Below are 13,441 nucleotides of genomic sequence, written 5' to 3'. Positions count from 1 at the left end.
TGACTTAGGGTGGTTGTGATGAGACGATTGACATTAAATTCTAAAAAACCTTTTCCAGAGCTCTAAAAACTATCGAAGTGATAATAACAACTCTAAACCTTATTAGTCAAAATTAAAATGAAAGCTGCTTCAGTCTTTTGAGGCAACAAACACACGTAATGGACTTGAGTCAGCAGGTGGACTGACACACAGCACCAAATGTTGTCTGCTGTGTATATTATTTGCTAACACACTCAGCAGCATTACACATTAACATTGGCTGAAAAACGTTTCATTATGGTTCGCTCCGAGAAGCCAGTACATCGCCACTAAAACTTTCCACTCTGTCATCAAAACTGAGAAAATGATTGTTGTGTCCTTATTTGTGGACTGCGATGTTCTATGAAGACATGTTTTCCTGATGTCAGGACCCATTTTGCAAATTCGTGTAGTCGACAGAACTCAAACTCATTCACTTGCGCGTTTTCTCCTCTCATAAGAACAATGAAAGCTGGTGGCTGTCACTCCGCTTTCCCCCTTGAAAATTATGGTTTTCAATATCCCACTTTTCCTCTTTCAGGCATTTAGCTCTCAGCTATTTTGTGGGTGTCAAAACGCTCACTGTGGCCGTGACGAGGTGATAAAAATCAGGTGTTACAGTATGATTTATGCGGTGTGTGCCACATATGTGCTGCTTTCATGCTGGTAATTACAACACTTTCAAAAGATGTGGAATTTGCCTTTTGATGTATGTTCGCTTGCAAGGACTTTGAAGAACTCGGCGAAGGACCATCTGGAACTAAAAAGAAAGTCGCTGGTGGGAAAAAAGAAAGGGGGGGGGAAAGTGTTTCTGTTATAATAATGTCTGAAAATGGAATGTAGACTGCAGCAATTTTTTTTTTTTTTTTTGGCGCGCCAAGAGTTTCAATGAACTCACTGAATGTGGCTGGATTATGTGTTTATTTTGTGTGAGTGAAGTGTGCCTGCTATAAAATTCCCACTAAGTGTTATGTACTGCATGTTCGGACAGTATTTTGTGGGATGGACCTCAACAGGCTTTTCTCTCATTCTATAGAAGCTACATGCATTTTGTTTGCTATCATCGATTTTGGAGTCAATCACAAAAATGTGATCACGATCTGAGGACAAACTCACATTAGGCAGGGTGTACTGTGCCTGAGTAGTGAGGTCTGTCCCAAGGTGGGCTTGGGGCTGGTTACAATACTCTTATTGCTAATCATACACTAGCAAACAACTCCAAAGCTTTGACTATAAGTGAGCGCTGCTCTTTTCGAAAGTTTATAATGCAGTGACATGAGCGTGCTTGGGCACTGTACAGGGAAACTGTGCCTACAGGGTCAGTATGACCTAGATGAAATCACTTTGATTTTTGACTTTGAAAGCTGCACTAACCAGTCTTAACCAGTATGCAACACGACTGGCTGTATTTATCATCCACTTTAAAAACGGTTTTGACATCTTTAGCCTTGATCAATATTCTGGTCTACCACATTATAGTTATTGAGTTATTCTCACTGTTCTCATCAGCGTTCTTTACATCTGTAACCCAGCTAGCATTAAACATCACATAGATAAAAGAGAGATACCACCTAAATATCACCCTTGGCAGTTATTGAAGAGCGGTACAATTTCTCTATGTCTACCGATTGCTAGAGTCCCGACCAAAGTAAGAACGGCTTCACCAATTTTCAATTTTGGTCAGATCTAACTTGACTTTAGTTTAGGGTGTAAAAAACATTAATGCTTTTAAACTTCCCACTGACTTTCCTATATTTAAAAACATTTCTGATTCTATATGAAAAAGCCCTTCAGATGACATCAGGAGGAGTTTTTTCATAAAGTTCAGATGATGTCATCAGGGGGAGCTCTGGAAAAGCAGATTGACCATGATTCCAAATTCCATAGTGTGAGCAACAAGATGACATCATCTGAACAGAACGTGCTGAAGGTACTTCAACTGATGTCATCTGGAGGCATTTTTCAGCTACAAGTACAGAGATACTTTGATATAGGGAAGTCAGTTGGGAAGTTTAATGCCATTAATGTTCATGTACTAACCAAACTAAAACCAAAAGACGCAAATTCAAAATCAGTGAAGGCGTCCTTTAACTTTACTATGTGAATAGTGCATTTTTAGATTTCAAAGATTAAAAAGTTTTAATCGAGCTTAAATATGAATTCATTTGTCACTTTATGATGAAACGACATCACACCTAAACGAAGCTGGAGTATGTAACTTTGTTTGAATTTATTCTATTAAAAAACAGTATTGGTACCGCCCGTGAAATCAGACTCATATCTCGACTCATATCTCCAGTGCAGTTGGCACCACATTCTCCTCCTGTTCCTAAACCTGTCCAGACATGTTTCTTGGAAGACTGCTGAAAAGCATTCTGGGAAATGTAGGAAAATGTTAACTGAAGTAGACTGAAGAAAACAAAGTTCCAACTGTGAATCCACCAATCCATTCATTCATTAATTCATGATTAAATCGTTCCAAACAGGGCCTTTACTGTTCTCAAAGACAAAAACAATTTCATTGTATTACAAATTACAATAGGTACAAATTACCTTTATTTTAGCAAAATTAAAAAAAAATCTTCACACATTAGTGAACTTAAGTGCATCTATTTGTTAAGCCTGTGTCATGGAACTGCTTAGGAATCACGACTTGAGCAACATCTGGCTGGTTTTAAGAGTCATGGACAGTTTGCCGCAGGTGGTGGTGGGTGGAGGTTCATATGGGTTATATGGACCGTGGAAGTTTAAAAGGGTCAATACATGCAGATATAACAACTGTGGCTCATGTGGCGAGCTGGAGAAAGGAGAAAAACTGCAGAGTGTCAAAAGAAGTCTGCATTCCTTCCATATTCCCTTAAATAAAAGACCTTTGATGAGTCAGTGATGCAGTTTTGCAGGCTATGGGAATAATATAGGGACACTATGGAACAGGAAGCACAATAAAGTGCTCAGGTCTATTTTGCAAACATTTAAAAGTCTCTGTTTTGTTTTGGAGTTTAAAATAGGACTTTGAAGTCATAGATTGATGTGTCAAATTGCCACAAATGCCACTAGTTTGACCAAAGAGGGTAAAATCCTGTTTGAGGCCTGGATGGTGGAAATGATTATGTTCCCTGGGCTATCATGGAAAGTAATGCTCGGCAGCAATTTGTCCACCTGCACCTCTGAACGACAGGCTTGGTAACAATTACTGGTCCAGGAAAGAAAACATTACAGAGTCATTACAATAATGATAGTAATTCAGGCCAGGATAGACATGGCCTCTGCAGGCCTTCTCTCCTCCTTCTACTCTTTCTTTCTTTCTCTCTTTCCTTTCCCCTTCCTTGACTTCCAACCTTAATTTTGCCTCCTTTAGCTTCTTTAAAATCCTTATTCCTTTCACTTTGAGCATCTGTTTTATACTTGTACACACATTTTTGGTGGCCCATTTTCTTCCTTTTTTTCTTCTTCTTTTTTTTTTTTTTTGTTCTGTTAGTTTACAGCCCCATAAATCACAAATATCACCCAGGAGACACAATTTAAGTCTGGGAAGGAATATCATAACAATATTATGGTGCTTTAAGGCTTGAAAAGCTGAATAACTTAAAAACTTTCAATGCTGTAACAGAGGCAGATCCATTTTTCAACAAATAAAAGAACAGAAATGTCCCGTGTTCCCATCAAGGGAGGGTTGACAGGGCAAGATTCCTGCTGCAGCCCCCTGCCTGCCAGGGAGAACTTATAACAGCCTTATTTATGTTTCAGAAACTGAGCTGAGGGTGCCAAGACATTATTCAAGACGCTAATGCAGTCGCCACACAGCGACTGCTGCCATTCAGTCTGGAAAACATTGGAAAATCTTTGTTATGAAAAGAGTGCAAAGATGCCCATCAGTTGGGGGAAAGATGGCTCCGTTTCCCATCTGGAGCTTGCTGAGTCAGTGTGGGAGGACGTGTGTATGTTTTCAGCACAGTGGAGCAGATGATAAAATAGCTCACGAAAAAAGACAACTGGCTACAGTCACTATTCTGGGTGGGCCGGCAAGCACATGAAATATTAAGCCTGCGAGGGATTATTTTTGTATTTCTCAGCAGTTTCTTAATACAGTTAGACTGATATATGAGGCCACTAAATGTCATGGTGCTCTGCCTTGTTGTGATGTTTATTCCAGTCTGATTTTTATAAATTTTTTTGCAAATATTTAATATAACGGTTTTATGTAATGTGTAATGAATCCCAGACATCAACAACTGAAATAGTTGTGTTGTAATGTGTGTTTGTACTTTTTTATAACGCCTCATTTTAAGCTTAGACCCTTTATGTTCTGTTGAAGACAAATATAATTGAAATGATTAGTTTGAATTAATCATTGTTTGTAGGCAAATAAGGGGCAATATTGGACTTTAGTCAAGATCACTTCACTGTGCTAAAACTTTGTGATGTTGGGACTATTTGCAGAACCCCGATGGTTGCTAGCAGGACAATATCTTCACAGATGTGTTGCCAATCAGAGCATTTACATGCACTAAAGAAACCTGGTTACTTGAAATCTGCATATACAAGAGACATGTAAGCAGATTTCTCGTCCACCTCGGACCTATTTTGAGAGGCATATTTTACCTGTACAGTGACATAAAAGGCTGTACTTCGTCTTAAATATTCTGTTGGACTTTAGTCAAACTTTGTTTTAAAATTGAGGCAGCATCGCCCGGTTAGTGATCTCTCCTTTTGGTCGGCCTTCAGCAGCGTGTTCCTGTCGGCAGCCGATTAGGAACCTGGTTCCATTGTTGCAAAGACATCCTCTAATAGAAATCTACCTGAGGAAGTCAGGTTTCACTAATCCCCTGAATCCATTTCAGAGTCCAACTCTGGAAAGCTGATTTCTTAACTGTCATGCGTTTACATGACAGTTAAGAAATCAGCTTTCCAGAGAAAGCCGACTGTAACCTGGTTACTTAAGTCCATGTAAAGTGACTCCTGAGTTTATTGGTGTTTTACTCATGGGGAGCAGAGGTAAATTAAATTGCACTGTTGAATAAATGTGTTAGTATTGTTAACTAACTAACTATCTTAACTAGTATTGTTAAACTGAATATGAAATTGAATATGCAGATTTACTTTGACCGTTTTTCCATTTTCCGTTCTGGTGTTAAAGCCTTTGAGAGAAACCTGCTGATGCACCTCTTGCAACTCTGGAAATGAAAGATATTTCATAGTTAGTTTTTAACTAGTTAGTTAAAAACCAAGTCATAGTTATGAAACTAAAAATCTTCTTATACAGCAAGAGAAAAAGCTGACTCCCTTCAAGACGGGTGATTTAGTTCAAGGATAGTCTAGATCCCGTCACAGAGGATTTATCAGTCAGGCGAGAACTAAACTCTTGCTCAAAATGCACAAAAAAATTAGCTTTCAGCTCCTGCAAAACAGAAATAGCAACGTAGCTTTCAAAAGCCTGTTTCACTCAAACGAATTGTTCATGACTGACTCAGAGACACAAATAATGACAAGTTATCCATCAAGGCAATGTGTTTTCTCTGGATAGATCTGGGCGTAGATCAGGCTCAGACAGTGCTTGTCTGAGGGTTAAGTGGGAAACCCCCCCTCCCTCGCTTAGCTGCTCCTATGCCACTGACTGATGTCGTAATTTCTCACTGAAACCTTAACCAAACAATAAATATTCGACAGCTCAGTTGTTCTAAAAAGCAGTGCTGTTTGCTCAACAGTGCCTGCCAGAACATGCTCGCATGGTCCTCTGTGTGACGATATTGGGCTTTTCTATTGTGTGACATCAGGGGGAGAAATACTGAAGCCTATAAATGTTTTGGCCTTACAAAATTTGGCTTTCTAGTGGCTAAAGAGCAGACAAAATGCTTTAACCTCTGTACATTACCGTTTTTTATTTCGGTTTCAACACTGTGGGGAGTTTAAATGCCCTCAACCCTGGATCCATCTGAGGAAAAAGCAAAATCCATCAAGCCAAGACAGAATTCATCGCATGTGGAGGCACTGGCCATATTGTACTCATTAATGACTGGCACACACGAAAGAAGTATCAGTTAATTGCTATGACATTCCAGCCAACATATAAAGTGTGGCGGTCCAAGCGTTCCTTCCCGGAGAAGTTATTAAAAATTCAGTCGAGATGTAGACCAGTAATCAGTACAAGATGAAACTTTTGTTTGCAAGTGTTACTCCACTTGGTGAGACTCAATGTAGCACAGCAGGTCTCACAAACCCTATTTGGCGGCTCTGGGTCTCAGTAAATAGTGGAGAGGTTAACTTATGAAAACACTCACACCCGGTTATCAGATTAGGTCTCTACAAAGAGCCCTCAGCATCAACAAAAGGAAAAAAAGATATTTCTTCTTTTAAAGAAAGAGGCTCGATTAGCACTGTCACGTTAGTCTTTTTCTTCCCCGCTTCCCCCCTGTCCTCATTCCTTCCCTTTCTTTCATTTGTTTGAGCTGTCGACAGCGGGTTTGGCCTGAAATTAAAAACCCTTTAGTGTTTGTTTGCTCGTTGTCAGCACAAGGCTTTTCCCATCATTCCCAGGGACAACATCAGTCAAGGCTTTTGAAAACGGCTCTTGCCGTGGTGGTTGGTGGGCAAAGGGATGGCCTGAAAAATACAAAATAATAAAAAATCTGTTTACGGGTGAGGTTATGTACCCCTAATTTTAATTACAAGGCTTAAAATAATGCATCATTAAATAAAAACAGATATTTTTGTTTCAATTGAAAGAAAACAACAACTGGAAGCAAAATTTGCTACAAAACGATCATATCAAATTCGGCCTTTAAAAGACACGTATTGGTTGAACATTGTTGAAAAAAGGCAATAACCTGTGTGTGTGTGTGTGTGTGTGTATGTGCATGTGGGTGGAGGTCTCTTGGCTCATAGTCGGGGTTTAAGCACACACTCAAAGCCAGTGTGTTTGACCCAGGAGTGTCTGAAGTGTTGATTCTCTGAGAGGTCATAGGTCAGGTACAGAGTGATGACTGAGGGGGTCTCATAGCTTTATTTAGACTGCAATTTAAATGTCCTTATACATCTGGTTGTATAACGTCTCACCAACAATATTTGATTCATTTTTATCATTTTTATATTTTTATTTTGAATGCATTTACTTGACAAATTCTGGTGATGTAACTGCTCTGTGACATTTATACTCACTTTCTCTATTTGCCATCACTATTTACTCCTGTGTTTCCACACAAGGATCAATACAGTGTTGAGCAATTCAGGTTTTACCAGCTGCTGCCACAAGTGTGTAATGCCAATTGATTTTACAAAGTCTGGGCAACTTTCAGTAAATCTAGGAAAAACAGTTAAATGGATACAGAAAAAAAAAAGTTTTTCTTGCCAAAAATTAACAAGCAACAAAAACATTTGGTTTAGTGTTTTTAAAAATTTCATTGCTACAGCTTAAGTTGACCTGCTGTGACTAGTAGCTAATTGCTAATTGTTGCTATTTGTTGCTGATATTAATGATTGAGTTTATGATGATTGAGTTTAAGCAGATATTTCCAGTGTTGTGCATGAATAAACTAAAAGCGCTTACATTGAACGCCCTCTTTTTTGGAGGAAACCTGCAATGAATGTCTTTGTTTGCAAGTAAAGAAGATGAACACGAGCGTCGTTCACATGCAAGATGAAGGTGAGAAACAGACTTTGTTCACTGGACGTGCCTGTGAGACATTCAGGGACTGTACAGGATGTAGTCCTTGACAGTGATTTTGTTTTTACAAACTTTTACAAAAGGTCATAAGACTTCCTGACTGATTAAGTGGGGGTCATGATCCCACATTTGCTGTTTTTTCATGTACTGGAGAGACAAAGAATTTGATCCAGCTCAAGTAATGGACTCTTGTATTTAAAGTTTATTAATACTCATGCTAAAAGTGTGTGGGAAAATATCCCAGTGGCAACTATTTCATAAGGCAGTCTTGAGGTATGCGACAAAAACAAGCTGTAAACTGTAAGTAATTCGTCAGGAAGGTGGATTTTGACAGAGCCCCCTGTGGTGCCAGTCCTTGGGGCATAATGCTCTCAAAAAAAGAGAGAAGCACTGCATTTTTTTTATCACTTGAATAAAAAGTCTATCTGACAACAACCTGTTTTAAGTGTGGTTGACACAGCGTCACTGTTTTTTAGGATGTCAAGTAGCTAACTGGTAAACCGACCAATCAAATGGAATTGTCCTTAGCGAAAGAGACCGTGAAAACCAATCAGTGAACAGCTCACATGTCCTGTCAATTACAAACAGCAGATTTATAATAGAGGTTTTGAACATGCTCAAACACAGCTCCATGTATTTCTGAGAAGGAATGTGCACCTTAAGATGAGTTTGCTGTTCACAAATATTTGATCATAATTCGCTTATAGTTCACTCGTGCTTCTAACAACATCTTATGGTAATGTACTTTGTCTAACTGTCTTTCTGTTTTCAAGCAGAAGATTTATGTCTCTGTATTGACAATTAACCGCTCAGTTGATATCTTTATCTTCATCGTAGTCTGATGAGGTTTTCCACTCACTCTGTCAGTGGGATCAAACACAGTCGAACAAATTTGAAAAGATAGTTGCGGGCTGCCGGCAGCAACAGCCAGTAGCCACCATGTTCCGGGGCTCCCTTAGCATACAGTGAAGGAATGCACTGAGACTAAAGCATCACATGGTGTTGACAGGACCAGAGGAAACCACCTGGAGTTTAAGCCAAACTTGCAAGGTCACCTTTCCTCATTTTTCTCCTTCTGTGGCTTGTAACAAAAACCCTCAGGGTTAACCAGTCTGGACTCATCCAAGGCACGTGTTTAACTTATGCTAGACAAAGACGACAATTATCTCCACATTGGCAATTTGTTTGAGATTATTTTAAGGATTTTTGACTCTCTTTTGAGTCTAAATTTCAGTTTTCTTATATTGCTAATGTCTAAAAGGTGTTTTAAAAAACTGGCTTCTTCATCAAATGTGTAATTTAACTCTTCATTGTTATTCTGGACTACTGTGCCTGTTCTTTTCTTTAATTTTCTATTATACTCTTATCTGTATTCAGAATAAATCATTTTACACTGTTTATTAAAAAAGCACATTAGGAGTGTTTCATGAATTAGTTCCCCTACTGACAACGGGCATAACAGAATTATACTGTCATGGTTGGAATTTTAAATACACAGTTAAGGTTATGGAAAGCTTGGTTAGTTGTTTTTAACTTTAACTTTTAACTTTTAACTTTTAACTTTAAGGTTACAGAATGTTCACTGTCATAGTTTCAGTAATAAATAAATGGTTAAGGTTGTGGATAAATCAATAAAACCCATCCTCCACATTATTCTTTATTTGCTGCGAGATGCCATGTAGCCATAAAAACAAAAGCATGGGTCACAACAACCTGAGTGCCCTGATGACCTTACGGGGCCGTTTTTAGCAGAGGACAGTCTCATTTATTGGGTCGGTATTTAAAATATGCTACCAGTTCGGTTTTAGTAGGCCTTCCTGATGAGTATTTCAGGGATAATACGCAAAGCTGTAAAAGTAAGACAAGGAATGGCTGAAGTGTCACAGGTGCAGGGATACTACTTTACTAGGGATAGTACTGTTTCCAAGCCTACACAACTCAATCCCACCAATTAAAATGCAAACTACAAAACACCGCAAACCTCGGTGTCTAAATCAGTGTAAATCAGTGTATAGTTTGTTGTAATTAAAGTAGATTCATCTTTGAATAAGGTTAAATTAATTAAAAAACCATAATGTTTCATCATTACTTTTGTACTGACAAGGTCACATGACTATGTGTAATGTTAAATATATTACTTGTGAACCCGCAAAGAATTATCACCAAACTCTGGAGCTTCCCCTCAGCTCTTTGAAGCATTTTAGGGTCTTTAAGCTCATTGTTTTGTTTTTATGGCCCACAGCTTTACAATCTCATAAGCATTGATTCCAGCAGCAGTAAGCAGACATTTTCACTGAAAGAGCTCTGAAAAACCCACTGCGTATCACCAAAAACAGACAAAGTTAGCAGCAACTTGTTGACACTGTGGAGTACTGAGCAGCTAAAGAGTGAAACATTTTCCTTAAAAATACGGGAGACTTAAACTGAAACTCAAAAACTGAAACTTTGTCAGGCGATAAATGCCGATGCTGCGATTATCTCTCATGTTATCTTTATCAGCTTAAAATGTGATAATACGTCATCATTCTGTTTCTGCAGAATTGTTTTGGTGCTCTCCAGAAGCCAAAAAAGTTATAACTCATAACTTTATTGCAGGTTTAACAATGAAAGCTGGCAGCGTATTAATTGAGTTTAGCTTAATTTTAAGTTTAATTAATCTTGTTGTGAATAAATTGTTAAACCAGTCCCTTCAATTGTTCTAACAAACAAAAATGTTATCCTCTATCCCTTAAATTAACTTCCACATTATAAAAGAAAAAGGTTATATTTAAATTTCAATTGACCCCAAGTGACCTTTGCCAATATCAGTGTAAAACCGTTTAAAGTAGCAGGGTGGGGGGAGGAGATTAAAGCTTTCAGAATTGTCCACATTTTCCTCCAATGCCTGGGAGACCATGATTCACAGCCTGCTCTCCATCTCAACCATTATGGTTACGTCTTTTAAAGAGCATGGGGGTGTCGGTTACTGCTGTCCACAGACACGCAGTCAGCCTGACTGATTTAGCTCTTTAGATTTGTGTGGAATTAGTCACAGTGGAGGGCTGGCTGGGACACCGGGGAGTTTAAGACATTGTTGGGACTGAGGAAGCCTGGAGTGGGTATAGGCTTTTTTCTTTCTGGTTTTACGACCCCTCAGGTTTCCACCTGCGCTGACATGGCTGCGGCTTTACAATAGTCCCAAAAGAGTTACAAGCAGCCGGGTAGAAATTCCAGGCCTTTCTTTCCCCTTTCCCTTTTACCTCTTTTCTTTTTTTCCCTTTTTACTGGAAGGGTGGGGTGGGGTGGGGTGGGGGCTGCAGTTATTGTGGAGCATTTGTCAGGCAGCCAGTTGCATAGGCAGGGCCAAGTAGTGATTTATGGCAACATCTGCAAGATGCAAAGCCCTTATATATGGTTTTAATCATACAAAGAGCAGTGACTGGATTGGAGACTGAAAAGAGCTGGTCCGATGGAGTTTTATGGAGTCCGTGCTGGGAGTGACACTGATGGCAACTAGTATAAAAATATTACATATATGACTGTGGGATTTCTCCAGCTCAGCTTTTCAAGCTGAATTTGGCTTCAGATGGTGTTTGGCTGATTCTGTGATGCAATATGGTGAAAAGATTCTCACCAAGCTCGACTTTAACAATCTGTGAGAGATAAAGTTTTGTCCCATGTAAAGAAGAGCGAAAAACCTTAAACTAACGAATGCAACACAAAACGAATCTTGCTGGATTAGTGTGTCAGCAGTTGGGATGTTGGCTCCAGAATGAGTGTGACCTCACATACCAAAACCTGGGATCACCTCTTTTTTTTTTTAACTATTTTTGCGCCGACAAAGCATATCTAATGTTGAAACAAGCCCAGTGGTCATAAAAGTCCCCCACCCCCCCCCCCAGCAGATTTGCTGAGGATGAATAATAATTTCTGCAAGCTGCTTGGAGCTATTTATTATAATAAACATCTGTCTGTATGTCACCACATCTGGCAATAATAAAGCCAAATTAGCTACAAAATTCAAAGTGTCTGGCAATGAGATAAGACTGGGGCATGCTAAATTCATTTTCTTGGCTCAGTCTCTGGGGTGTGTAGAGCAGCGATGGCCTGAGGAGCTGAACGTGGATCAGTCTCTGATTGCTGATCTCAACATTGCTGAGTCAGAAAATGGAGCCTGGGCTCTGATCTGTGACCAGTGGGTCGTGGACTCCATCAGTCGTCTGCCGCTCATTGGTGGTCTGGAGGAATAATTAACTTCCTGTCTCATTTCTCTGGACACAGAATCAAAGAGGGAAAATTATTCTGCAATCTGGCTGGTGTTTTTCTTTTTCCCGCCGCCTGGAAATGTGAAGCTTGTCGGTGGCTGCAGACGCAGCAGGAGACTCCTAGATCCAAAAGCATCTTTTAAAAGTGGAAACCTTCTACTTCTACCGTCACTTGTTAGCCCACAAATTGTGTTTTGGTTGCAGCAATTTCAGAGACTTTCCTAAAGGAGTAAATAAACCATTCTGAGGGGAATTACATCCACCCGCTTAATTGTTACATGCATAGTTTGGTGAAGTGTAAAACCTACAAGAAGGGGACGAAGAAGTGTTGACAGGCAGGTTTAAAGCTGCTATACGTTGAGAAGGACAGAAACTTTCTTCCCACAGTTGCCATTAAGTGACCTTGAACAAAGCAGTGCTAAGAAAACCCCCCAGATCTTATTACTCTAACAGCCTCATGTTTTTGAACACGATCCAAAAGTAAATTTGTAATGAAACATAGCACTTTATCTGCTTTCCCTCAACCTGCCTCACTTACTTTTTAAGTCTGAGATTTCCTTCATATCTTCTGATTACAACAAGCCTCAACTTGTTGGATTCAGCATTTACAATGGCAGTAGAGAGTCAAAGTGGGTTTCTAGCTGATAAAGTGTGAGACACTCAGTCAAGCTTCTGGTGTGGATGGAGAACTCGGTCTTACTGTGTACTCTTGCATTTTTGTCGCTGCAAAAAAAGGTGTTGGTTGAAGTGATTAACTCGAGACGATTTTGTGACATAAAGCTGTTTGATTCATCAATCTCAGTTCCCAATAGGCAGTTTTTTCAGCTTTGTACACACTCACCCCGAGTAAAACAGCAGACACAGTTAGAAAATACTGAGCAGCAGGCTGCAACCAGACATTCTTGGTAATTACTCAAACTGGACTTTTTGGAACTCATTTCATATTTCACTGATACACCCCACGAATGCAGCCAGGTTGTTTGAACACATTGTACTCTCTTCTGTGTTTAACCCGTTTACTGCACCGACAGTGACATATGGCAAACATAATGCCAGTGAAATACATAACCAAAAGGTATATTTCAAGTATTGTCAGTTTACTTAAAATCCTCCAACTGCTTTAGTGAAGCCCATGAAGCTACAACCGCACCTCCTAAAAGAAAAGCTGTTTCATTTCTGGTCTGACATGTGTTTATGCACATCTCAGCATACATCACCAGCTCATCATACATCATTTCAGCCACATAAAGGTTTGGAAATTCACTTCCAAACAATACGATGTGTCAGTGCCATAAATATCACCACATTGTGCTTTACATCACAATCTACAGGGTTTATCATTAATCTCTCCCAGGCCCAACTTATCCACCCTGGAGGCTCAGGTTTGTTACATAGTTTCTGCTCTAACCTGACATGACTCTACATTGAGATAAGGGTATGGGCCAAGAGTGGACTGGTCCTTGGACGTTGCTTTAACAGCAGCGGCGGCGGCAGCAGCAGCAGCAGCAGCAGCAGCAGC

Source organism: Channa argus, chromosome 21 (genome assembly GCF_033026475.1).
Source record: "Channa argus isolate prfri chromosome 21, Channa argus male v1.0, whole genome shotgun sequence".
Lineage (NCBI taxonomy): Eukaryota > Metazoa > Chordata > Actinopteri > Anabantiformes > Channidae > Channa > Channa argus.
This window is presented reverse-complemented; position numbering follows the sequence as displayed.